Genomic DNA, 13,285 nt, shown 5'->3' with positions numbered 1-13,285 from the left:
ACTGGCCATTTTAACTTCCAACGTGTTATTCTTTGAATAAAGCAGAACCCTTTCATACACAAAGAATTTATTTGTGCAACATGAGAGAAGCATCTGTTTTCTATACTATACAACTTGAGTTAATTAATTTTGGCTTATCCACCCAGAGGCTGGGCTGGAATGGCATCTTCATCATTAAGACCTGACCTATTGGCTTGGCATTGGAATCAATTTAGAACAAATGGTCTCTATTTTAAGTCAGGTTGAACCATCTAAACCTCAAAACATCATACAGATATTGTTAGTGGTCTGGCTACTTTCTCATATTTGGAAAGATTTAATTATGAATGTAAAGGGGGAATAATTTATTGCTTCTAACATTGGCATGGAGTTCTTTCCTTTGGAAATGTATGTACTTTGATCTGCCAGGTTTTCAATCAACTCCAGGCCAAATGCTGTGCTAACTGACTGGATCTATAAATGACGGGCCTTTTCTTTGAATTGATACACATGTATGAAAGCCACATTTTTAGGCTACAAAATCATCAATAATAAAAAAAAAGTACAAAGAGATACATAAAGTGTCTCTTTAAAAATATTAAAATATGGTATACTCACGCTAAAAATTAGTGGTCCTTTTACATCCTGAGAATGTGGTGGCTTCATGCTTTGCTGTGGACTAACAGAATAAGGGGATATCCGGGGCAACTGAGTACAACAGCAAGGCAGAAGGCTGGGATACTCAGAATGCTAGTGATTCTGCTGCTTTTTTTCTTTTTTTTAAAGTGCTCTTGGGTCAGTGAAAGAATTAAATATGGTGTAATAGTTCTGGTCTGGTCTTCCTTCCTTCCTTGCTTCCTTCCTTCCTCCGTTTTTAACAAATTTGTGACAAACATATTTTAGATGAAAAAGTCTAAAACATTTCTGGTTAAAACCTTTTTTAAAATGCAAAACTACTACTACAACCCACCCCTCTGTCATCTGCAGAAGCCCCCTCTTTCTCCTACTCTTGCTTGTTTGTGTAGACCCCCTTCATATTTCAAACCTGCTCCACCATTACCTCTTCCAGACAAGCTTTTGCTGCCTGAAGGCCTTCCACTACTTTTTCCTCTGAACTCACTTTTGCACTTGCTGGTATTATCTACCATTCATTTAATTCTGTGCTCTCCCTCCACTAGAATCTAAGACCATATTTCTCCATTCTTAGCACAGAGCTCAATGTTATCAGAGAAGGGGGAGGGAAAAAGGACATAGTTCTTGCTACAAATGGATTTACCTACATCAATGAAACCGAAACTGCCCAAATATGCAAAACATAGAATTTTGTGGAGAAAAAAAAAATTTTTTTTTCTATGTAAAGTTATGCGAGCCTCCTCAATGATGACAGCATGATCTAGTTTGTTTCTCTGGCCTAAAAGATTTGTGGATTTCACTGTTGTATTTATCAATGGAGTGTGATGGCATTTCAATATTAACCTGCTCCCTCTCCCAGAGTCCGTTTTCAGCATTCACTGAGCTTCAGCTACTGCGATAAGCACTTTGTGTAGGAGAGCTGCTCCTCAGTGCTAAGAGGTGAGCACCAGGTTTACTGTATCCTACAGGAGCATGCAGGGCTCTGTGTGTTGAAAGCCCTTCAACTAGTGTAAGATGAGTCTGATTTCAAAAGCAGGAAATATAAAACAGTATAGTTACAGTACATCAACTTAGTTCTATATATGAAATAATAAAGAGTTTAAAAAGAAATTTCTAGGAAGATGTCATTAAAATACTGATATTCTCAAGAACTAAATGACTGAACTGAAAGAGGAAAGCTGAATCAACAAAACACATTGAACCTCCGGGAGGGTGGCGGGGAAACTATTATTTGATTTCACATAGAAACATGACACCTCACCATTCCATTCCATACTACACTTAACATTTAGCCTTTCTTTACATTTGCTTATCAAAATGTTTTTATGCTTTTTGAAACAACCATCAAAGTATCAGAATGAACAACAAACAGTGGTTTAGTGGAGAATACACCCTAGGGTGGAGCATAGGCTTAGGACTGTGTCTAAAGGGCCCCAGTACTCTGGAATAAAAGCAAGAATTGGCAAGGGGGATTGCATGTAATGGAAAAGTGTCTGCACACAAAAGGAAACAAGGGAAGCAACAGCCTACAAAATAGAATCTTGACCAACTGTACATCTGATGGGGGATTAACATCTAGATTCTATACAGAACTAGTCAAATACTAAGGTACTCCAAATCATCAAGACACTTCTAAAAAAAAAACTAGATACAAGTAGCCAATACATACACGGCAAAAACAAAACAAAGCAAAAATTCAACATCCTTAACCCTTGAGGAAGGATAAGTCAAAACCATAGTGAGATAACATATTACTCCTGTCAAAATGGCTGTTCTTAAGACCAAAACCAAAATGACAACAGTAAAGGCTGGTGATGATGACTGGAGGGCGCTTGCACACCGATGTAGGGAACAAAAATGAGCTCAGACTGTGGAAATCAGAACGGAGGTCCCTAAAACAAACTACCCTATTATTCAGCTATGCCATTCTTGGGGATAGATCCAAAAGAATGTAAGTCACTCTACCAGAGATACCTACTCGGTCGTGTTTTCTGGAGCACCTCTCACTGTAGGCAAGCTATGAGATCTGCCTTGGTGTCTCTCAACAAGTGAATATATGAAGAAAATGTGATGGACTTTTTTACTCTGCCATAAAGAATCAAATTATGTTCTTTGCAGAACATGGATGGGATTGGTGCACCCTATTTAAGTGAAATAAAACAGACCCATTAGACAACATCATGTGCTTTCTTTCATGAGAAACCTAGGTTTACACACACACACACACACAGGAGTCAGGGGAGTAGACATGGCATGATGTACCTGAACAAGATATCATTATGAACTCTGTTAATTTGCATGAACCATAATACATGAATTAAAAATAATGGGCACATTCTGAACATAAAGAGTTAAAGGCATGCCCAAATAGCCAACGAGACGATCTGAAATTCTACTTAGCTTTTGGAAATCTAGTGGACTTGTATCACATAAATCATAACGATGCTGGGACTGCGATGGACACAACAGGGAGCTCATGGGATCCAGAATGGGAATCCGGCTTGCTTGGTTCTACGTGGAAGCCATAACTGGCCTCTCTAAGGCCTGGTGAATGGGAAAGTGTTTTAGGTAGAAGTTTTTAGCAGATTACTTGCAGCAAGCAAACGGTCCTTTCTTCTACCCCCAACCTCAGCTCAGTTCCTCTTGCCTCTTTCTGGTTGGACGCTGTGCAGGAGTACGGATTTTTTTTCCTTTGTTTAAATTATAGGATTGCAATTGGATTCTTTAGAGTCAGAGGACTGGAGTGACAGCTGTTTATCATTATCCTCATCAAGGGAATGTAAAATAAAAATAGTAATTTGTCTCTGATCTTTGGAGCAAAAACAGAGTGGTCTGCAAACATTTAACCTTTTATGTGCAGGTTCGTTGATGCTGTTTACAAAATGTGAATAATACCATAGAAACTTATTTTTTTTTTCCTGAAAAACGCAATGGACAGGCTATCTCGCATGTTTTTGTCTACATAGCTCTTTGAGAAATCTAATTAGAGCAATAAAAACAACCTTATAAATATGAAGTTTATAAATTAGTCACACAGTATTTAAGAAACTGTTTTTACAAAGTTTTAACTGAAGAAATGATTACATATTTGCATATCATAAGTGCAGTGTATGGCCCTCTTTGTGGAGCCCAGCCTCTTCTGCCACATTGTGGGTCCCAGGGATCGAACTTGGGTCATCAGGTTTGGCAGCAAGCACTTTTTATCATCTGTGCCACCTTGGTGGATCCCCAATTTTTAATATAAAAGTTGCATGTTACTTTAAATAGGTGAGGGGGTAAGATATTAAAGAAGAGATAATTTTTATTAAATCTTGAAGACTCCCTTTCAGAACTCTGAGTGTGACTGGAACACCTAATTTTTACGTCTTTTTTTATTTTTCTTAGAAAAATTTCCAATTATGTTATAGGCTTAAGGGCCTCTGGAAACATCCAGAAAGTCATGTTGATCATCAACCTTTCAAAAGTGGGACAATGGACATTAAAAGTGTCCAAGCAGTAATATGTAGATAAAAATATCAAGTCCTCGGGGTTGCTGCATCTTTTCTCAGCAGTGGAGAACACAGGATAAAAACCTGCGAATCCATACACACCTTTTTCCAGGTAACCAACAGTTGCCCTCTTTAAAACACTTAATATGATTATATAGTTCAAAAAATGAGCAAAACTTATATATATATACACACACACACACATATATATGGTTGGACTTTTCCTTAGTGAACTCAGTCATTATTATGAAAACATTGTTACCATGGTAATGAAACTTCAGATTTTTCCAGCCCCACGTTATTGGAAATGTTTTCACTGAAAACTTTCCCTACTTCCAATCATTTGCCTTTAAGTTGTTAAGGGCCTGAAGGTATGCAACCACACTTGTGCAAAATGGTCTGTGGCCCGCAGTCCAGAACGCCTGGGAGGGTGGTCCAGGTGTCAGTCTGCAATGTGAGTATCAATGAATATTTGCTGTGTGGAGTGGAACTGTGAAAGGTATAAAGCGTAAAAGCAGAGGCCGACTTGTGAGCTCTGGGTCCAAGGGTGTGCTAAGGGGCTCGGGGCACAGAGGACAGGACCCAGGGTATTGATGTGGCCGGGAACATGATCTCAGAACTTGGATGAGATTTCAAACACTGTGACTGCAGAGGCATGGCCATCATTATCCCTCTAGTATTTTGCAGGAACTTAAGGAACATTGTGGTCTTTTCCTGAGGAATTTTGTTCCACAAGAGTCCTGAGACACAGCCTGAAATAGCTGGTGTCACTGTGGGGGAAAGGAAGGAAACCCATGGCATTCCTAAAACTGAGTTCTCCATGGTGAGCCCTCATCCCTGGACAAGGTAAAGAACTATGTAGATCCAGCACTTGGCACTGCATTTGCTTACCCAAGGGTCTTGACTGCAATTGAAGGTGTCTACAGATTTGAATTGTGGTTTCAGTCAAAACATCTAGCAGCAGGAGGGACATGGGACTGCAAGAAGCATTTTCCAACGCAGGAAGGAGACCCCAGCCTAACATGACTCAGTTTACCCAGCTCACTGACACTGACAGGCTGGGCCAAGCTCCAAGCTCCATCTGTTCTGCCATTGTCAATTCCATTCTTCTTAAGACTTTTCAGTTACTTTACCTGAATATTAGTTTTTATTCTCTGCATAATGTTTAATACATTTCTAGGTAACATCATAATAAACATTGTAAAATCATGTGATTAAAGTGCTAATTAAAAACCTTTGGAATTTTAAACACTTATTTAATTGAAAACAATAACAAAAAAGTAACAAATGATAATGACATGTTTTTAACTGAGAAGTGGCTTTGTGTCTTTTTCTTAACTCTTTCCAGCCCAAAGCCTCCTGAATATATTTGTTTCTGTGTCCTGCCAGCATATAAGTATATGTAACAAGGAGCTTAGATGATAGCTGAGGAGACTAATTGGAGTTGGAAGATATAAGGGTAGAGGTTTTTTGGCTCATAATGCCAATCACATGTAAAAATCAGTAATATTGTTTTTATAAGAGGTGGAAGTGGGGGTCTTGGGACAAGGTAAAAATTTTATGCAATTGATCTTGAAGTTCTCTAAGATATAACACTTATACACCCTTTAATTTACCTCAGTGGTTCATAACCTTCCCAGTGCTGCGACACTTTAATACGGTTCCTCATGTTGTGATGGCCCCAAACCATAAAATTATTTTTGTTGCTACCTCATGACTGTAATTTTGCTGCTGTTAGGAACGGTAAGGTAGCTATCTGATATGCAGGGTTTCTGATATGTTAAATGCTGTGACAAGGTCATGAGCAGCAGGGTGAGCGCTGCCGATCTGGAGAATCGCTGATCTAGCTCAAAGTCTCTGCTGCTTTATGTGACAAATAAGCTCGTAGAGATGAAAACCTCATGCCAAGGATGTTTTTATTTTAGTTCGTGTGTGTATGTGGCATAACTGCTGAGGCTAGAGTTCAAGTGGTTGTGAGCCACCTGAGTTAGATACTGGTAACCAAACTGGAGGAGCAGCAAGTGCTTTTAGCTACTGAGCCATCTTTCCAGACTCTCATGTTAAGTATTTTAAGTTGTAAATGTTTATTCTGGGACAATCTCACTCCTTATGAACTGACTTTATTTGCCATAAGTTAACAACTTTTCATGCAAACTAAATAACTGAGACCAAGTTTAATCCACGCATTAGGAATTTACCCTCGATATCTTTATCTAAAATGCATAACTTTAGGAACATTTTAAATTGTGATGCATTATGTTCTTTAACACACACACTTACTTTTTGAGACAAGATTTTGTTACAGAGCCCACGGTGCCCAGGCTGATCTTGAATTCCTAATCCTCCTGCCTCCATCTCCCAGTTATGCCACTATGCCCAGTTAGCAGACATTCTTAAACCTCATTAAGAACTGGATATTGGGGGCTATAATTTTGTGCAGTAAAAAGCCAGTCTTATTACCAAGTTTGAAGGATAGGCAAATAAAGAAAAACAATCACAAATTATAAAAGAAAGTCTGGTAAGTGATGATTGTTTAGTCCTTTAAAACATATACCTCAATTAGTAGCCAGGCATGGTGCCTTTAATTCCAGCACTCAGGGAGGCAGAGGCAGGAGGAGCTCTGTGAGTTCAAGGCCAGCCTGATCTACAAAGTGAGTCCAGGACAACAAAGGCTACAAAGAGAAACCCTGTCTCAAAAACCAAACTAAGCAAACAACAAACAAACAAAAGGCATACATGAATTAATTGCAACTTAAAGAAGTGAAAGTGGAGACAATCTGAATATTATGAAAGCAGCATGGGAGTGCTTAGTAAATGAACCATGTAGTAAAATAACACTGTAACTGTGCAATTGGATTTACTTACTGATTTTCTTATAAGGTAATAGTACTGCTTTTCCTATAAGGTAATAGGCTTTCAAAGTTCAATGTGAATGAATCACAAAGTGTTTGCATGCCAGAAAATTGATAAATGCTTTCAAAAAAGCATCAAGATGTAAAAACAACATGGAAAAATGAATCTGTCCTCTACATTAACAATGAACTCACTGAGAAAGAAATCAGGAAAATAATCCCATTCACAATAGCTTTAAAACCACATAGGAATAAACCTAACTAAGCAAGTGAATGACCTCTGTGTTGAAAAAGTTAAAACACCAAATAAAGAATTTGAATAAGATGGAGAGGCCTCTTGTACTTATGGATTGGCAGAATTGGTATTGTGAAAATGGTGATAGTACCCACAGTCTCAATGTGGTCTCCACCAAAATTCTATCATGTTCTTCATAGAAATTGAAAAGGGAAGTCTAAAATTTGTATGTTCACACAACAGACCCCAGATCCAAAATAATACTTAGTAAAAGAAACAGCGTTGACGTTATCCTCTTATCTGACATCATTATACTACAGAGTCATTGTAATAAAGCAACATGGCACAAAAATAAGACATGTAGATCAATGCAATACAATAGAATAGAGGATCCAGAATTAAACTCATTGAGCTTATAGCCACCTAGGTTTTGACAAAGATGGCACACACAGACACCTTTGAGAAAAGACAGCCTCTTCTACAAATGGTGCTGGGAAAACTGAAATTTCACTTGTAGAAAAACAAAACCAGACCCCTGTCTCTCACCTAGAATAAAAATCAATTCAAATGGATCAAAGATTTGAATGTGAGACTTAAAAATCTGAAACTGATAGAGAAAATCAATTCAAGATATAGGCATAGGCAAAAATTTTCTGAAAATATTCGTAAGTGGTTGGGAAGTCAAAGCATGAATTTACTAATGAGATTACATGAAGCTTCTACACAGAAAAGAGACAATCAAATGATGAAGAGTAAACCTATTGAATGAGTCAAAACCTCTTTGCTAGCTACATATCTGACAGGGTTTTAATAGATGGACTATCAAAATGATATAACTAGATACTAAAACCCCTGAACAATGCAACCGATAAGATGACATGGATAGACTGGTTTCAACAGATGAAGTAAAAGTGACCAAGGAGCACGAAAGGGTCCATCATCTGTAATCATCAAGAAAATGCAGTTGAAATCACACTGAAATTCCCTATAAAAAGGACTGTAAATTGAACATGCCACAGAGACCTTCTCACACATACATGTTTTTTTGCAGGACTAGTCACAACAGGCAAGACATTGACTCAGCAGATGAATGAATACAGTATATATGGTACACGCTTGACCTGACAATGCTCCCAACAAGAACCACAGACTAACAAAAACCCTAACTGCTGGTCATGAGAACCCTCCTTTGGAGTGGTTGGTCAGAGTGACCTAAATGACTCCCAAAGCAATATAGGCTTTTGTTGTCTTTGGATGTCCTCACAGAGGGGTAAGGTAAGCCCACACTGCTGAAGATATCACATACTTAGGACACAGGACTTGGGTTATTCAAGCTGGTTCTAACCTGAAAGCCTCCCTCCAAGGGTCCAGGTTCCCACAGTGCAAGCAGGAAGTATGCAGAGGGAAAAATAAGTGGTCCTAGCCAGGTGCGACACCTATGAACCACAATGACCACATGATGAGATATCCGTAAAGGTATAATTGTAGCACTCACTTGGTGGTGGTAACCGAAAGCTTTCTGAGTGGACTTAAGGCCCACTTAACAGGAAAGAAATCATGCCTGGTATTAGAAACCTAGCCACCAGCCTGGGACTAGTGAGACTGTGGATCTTAGAAGAATATCTGCTGCCACTGCTTCAGCAGATCAGAATAATCCCTTAAGTGCATTAAGTCTTAGTCTTATACTCACAAGCAAGTGTAGTTATCACCCCATATCAAAGAAGCATCACTCTACAGCAAATGGAGACTACTACTACAAAAACAAACAAACAAAACCAAAACCCCACAACTGGACAGAAAGCAAAGATCAGTGGATTGTGGGGAGCCCAGCCCTAATAAACACATGTATAGTGCAGCACCTGTAACTATGGCTACATGGAACAGTGTGGGAGAAGGGATGGAAACACACCAGGAAGTCTCCTGTGACTGCCTCTCTTAGAAAGTGCTTTATAAACAAGACCTGAGCAATGACAATATCAAAAGACATGTGGATGTGAAAGTGGGAATCTCAGAAGGCCTCAGAACTGCAGAAAAGGAATGACTACTGAGAGAAGGAAAATTAGCCTCTTCCAGGGACGAGTCTGATTGGATCATCCAATACAAAATGGTCAGTCCTGAAGTCACATATACATAAATAACAAAAATGGACAGTCCATATATATATATATATAGTGGGTATGTGTATATAACAAAAATAATAAAAAAAAAAGAGGCTATCAATTTGAGGTGGGGAACATGAGAGGGGTTGAAAGGAAAAGGTATGGGAGAGGCTAGAGGAAGAGAAGGAAGAAGTGATACTAACATTTCCATTAAAATGTATAAAATAAAATCAACTAAAATAAGAGTTAAAAAGAATGTGTCATATATGCATGATGAAGTTTTATTAGCCATAAAGAAGAATAAAGTTAAAAAAATTTGCTGGATGATATATACAATTGGAGTTCATGGTAAGCAAATTAAGGCAGACCTAGATAAATTTATCACATCTTCTCTAATTTGTAGATCGCAGATTTTATATAACACAAATTCACACACACCCATCCACACACACACCATGAAAAGAAAAGAGAGGCTGAAGGGAAAGGGGGACTATCGGGAGGAGTAAGGCAGAGAAAACAGAGTACATAGGAGCAAATATGGTCATCATACATGATATGCTTAACTGAAAATATCTTTATGAAACTCAACTATTTCTTTGAATCTATATCAATAGATCTTACTTTTTAAATAATTCTAAATACATACTTGTCAAATAAGTCGTATAAAATGGCTGAGTATCTAGCTCTCTATCTACCTACCTACCTGTCTGTCTATCCTTCCATCCCCAACCACAGTAATCATTAGAGGAATGCAAATCACTACACATTGCATCTATGTAGTAAATTATTTATAATGTTCTCTATGATGGTGTACAAATACCATGGTATTTTTTTTTAACTGAAAGAATGATTTGTCTTTTTGACTTCATACTACTACATCACTTTACTGGGATTTGGCTTGCTGTTTATTATTATTATTATTATTATTATTATTACTATTATTATTGTTACCTTTCAATGTAACCTTCAATCTTCTGTATTTAAGAAGAGTCACTAATGTTGAACAAAATATGATCCTCAGTGATAGAAACAGTGTAAATAGAATTTTCTGTTGTACTTATAAATTCTATCTTGGTATAAACCAGTTTATTGAACTTCAGATAATTATTATAGCTAATATTTGCTAATGTGTTAACCATTTTACACGCTATAGAAAAGGCACTGGGTTTCTTGGGAGATTAAAGGGGTGGGGGGACAGAGCACATGTTTTTCCATCTATTTTGGGAGCAGATTATTAACAGGGAAAAAGCAACATACTATAAGGACAGTGAGCAGAGTGTGAAAGGGGAGAGAGTTCTAGAGGAAACAGCTCTTATCAAGGAGGCAGGTGAGGCTTGATTTGGTTGCTGTGGGACATACAGATACCATGATACTGGAGTCAAGAACCTTTTTTTTTTCAGGCAAGGAATACATCCCATATGAAGTTCAAAAGGCTATACCAAACACGATATGGAAATCTAATAAGAGTCAGTGTGCCACTAGGTAAGAGGAATTCCGGGAACTTGCTTTCTCTGCTGTATTCCAAAGACACAGGACATTGTCTACTCCCAGGTAAAGTAGTCTCACCACAGCCTGTTGCTTCTGGCCCTGTTTTCTCTTCAGATCTGAATGTCCTGTTATCTGCTAGTTACTAACATCTTTCCATTGTTCAAGATCTGTCCGAAGTGACCACAGATTCTAGTAAGATGAGCTGGAATTGAGCTCTCCTTCCTATGTGCTCAGCGTATCAAATTCCTTTTGTCATTAAGAAGTTACATCAGTAACTTTCTAACAGGTCCTTTATTATTATGTTCCAATGCATTACACATAGTACTTGACTTAGTCCGTTTTCTGTTCCTAAAATTGATTACCACAGTCTGGGCCATTTATGGAGGTTTGCTTAATTCAAGGTTCCGGACGCTGGGCAGTTCAAATGCATCTACCTAGTGTCTGGTGTGTGTGTGTGTGGCTTCTTGGTACATTAGGACATGGCAGAAGTCAACTTATGATGTGGCACAGAAAGTGTAGTAGTAGCGTTCTCTAGCTGGCTACTTTCAAAGAATAAGGCCAGTAGTTCCATTAAGGGCCCCAAATATATCTAGTTTTAATTATTTTCTAAAAGCTCTACTCTTCAGTACCGCTAAGATTTAAATCTGGAGATGAAGTTTCTAACACATGAACTTTTCAGGGAGACACCTTTAACAGTGACAGTATTCAATCATATTTATGTAGAAGTAGAATTCTTCATAAAGACCTAAAGAAAAATGAGGAAAGAATGGTATGAGAATGCACAGTGGGACCAGGCATAGCAGTAAGTATATATAATCCCGTCACATGGGAGTTGAGGCAGGATAATTATAAGTTCAAGATTAGACTAAGACCCCAACTCTAAAAAAAAAAAACAGGAGCTGGGACACAGACAGGTTAGTGGAAGAGTGCTTGATGTGTGAGTCTAATGTGAAGAGGGCTGAAAAAGAATGTTCGGTGGAAGTGATTATAGGGTATCTGGCACTTTTCTTCTGTTTGGCTTCAATTCTTTCTGATTGGTGTGCCGGGCCTTCTTAGAGGGGAAGTAAGCAAGCAATGTGGTTGGAGGAGATCCTGTGTGGAGCAGGTCATAGACTAGAGGACCAAGAGATGTGTAGAAGCCAGTGGAGGTTTTGTAAACATTGGGTACCACGAATATGGAATGAGTCAGTATTCACAGGAAATATTCCTGTACTGGATTTTTTCAGTTAGGAAAGAGAAAGCAGAGAGTACAAAGACCCAACATTGTTGATGGACACAGGACCCTCCTCACCACAGTCCCTAACGAGTATTCAACAGAAGAAGAGAAGGGGAAGCGTTGTAGAAAGATGCTCCAGATAGCACTGAGACCCAGGAAGGATGGGAGCTTCCTGAGGAAGTGTCATAATGACCTGTTATAGAAATCAGGTGCTCCCCCAGCCTGCCTTTAGCTGCTCAGGGCCAGCAGCCACACCATGACCAGTTGCCAAGAGCCCTTTAGAAGGTTCCTGCTGCCACAGACTGTTCTTGCTTTGTCTCTTTTGTTCTGTCCCTGCTCTGAGATGGTGTTCCCCCCACCGTCTCTTGTGTGAGATCTTTTGCATGGTGTGATTTTTGTGGCATACTGTGGCTCTGACCCTCTGAGGCACTCTGAGCAAAAACCCTAACACCTGTCAGACCAGGACCTCGACTTGGGTGTTGGGAGAGTCACCGGGGGACGATTTTGAAGAAAGTGGGATACTTGGGCTTCATCCACAGAGGCTGTGATAACTTGTCTGGATGCAGCCTGGAGCATCTGCGGTTTTGAAAAGCGCTCCAGTTTGAGAAGGCATCTGGGAAGAGTGGAGGGCTGTACTGACGATTTTGTATAGAGTAGAATAAAAATTGCTATTTATGATCTTGAGGGAAAAAAAAACACACACACACAAAAAAGAAGGGTCTGAGTTAACCTAAAACTTAGTATCTATGTTTAAGATCCAAATGTGATCTCAGCTAATTTCCACTGAGCAGGCGTCATCATTCCCAGACAGTCAAACTTGGCATTGTGGCACTGTGGTAGGCAGATGACTGAAGAGAAAAGGGAAAGTCACCAAACTTTCGTCTAAAAAAGCAAGCTGCCTTCCTCAGAACAGGTTGTGTCGTCCCTCTGAGACCCAGTGAGGCTGAGGACAAGGGCGGAGAAGATACAGGGTTAGGGTTAGGAAACCCCACTGTGGGCCAACATCCAAGTTCAGCCCTCCCGGGAGACCTCCACGACCATGGGAGGGCTTGAGGCAGCTGTTGGATTTCAGTTGTAAAAGTTGGTCACAGCCCTGGTTTTCTTAGTAGCCATTTATGGCTCTTTTTCATAAATCTGGCTAAAATGTTTTTGAATTCCTTTACGCTTCCTGCCAGTACCACCTTTTGAAACTAATGAGTTCCGCAAGTTTATAACCTGCCGTATGAAGTAGATTTCCTTTCATTTGCCCTGAACTTACTTCACTCTGTTTTAAAAAGTACCCTCCTTGTCCTTGT

At 39.2% G+C, this 13,285-nt stretch overlaps 1 protein-coding gene across 5 annotated transcripts in view; it reads right to left on the bottom strand.

Moving 5' to 3' along the window:
• Positions 1 to 13,285, bottom strand: part of Dnm3 (dynamin 3) — a 477,548-nt gene that overhangs the window by 36,840 nt on the left and 427,423 nt on the right. The gene's annotated exons all lie outside the window — the stretch shown is intronic.

The sequence above is a fragment of the Psammomys obesus genome, unplaced genomic scaffold (assembly GCF_907164565.1).
Source record: "Psammomys obesus unplaced genomic scaffold, mPsaObe1.curated_primary_1811, whole genome shotgun sequence".
NCBI lineage: Eukaryota > Metazoa > Chordata > Mammalia > Rodentia > Muridae > Psammomys > Psammomys obesus.
This window is presented reverse-complemented; position numbering and strand designations above follow the sequence as displayed.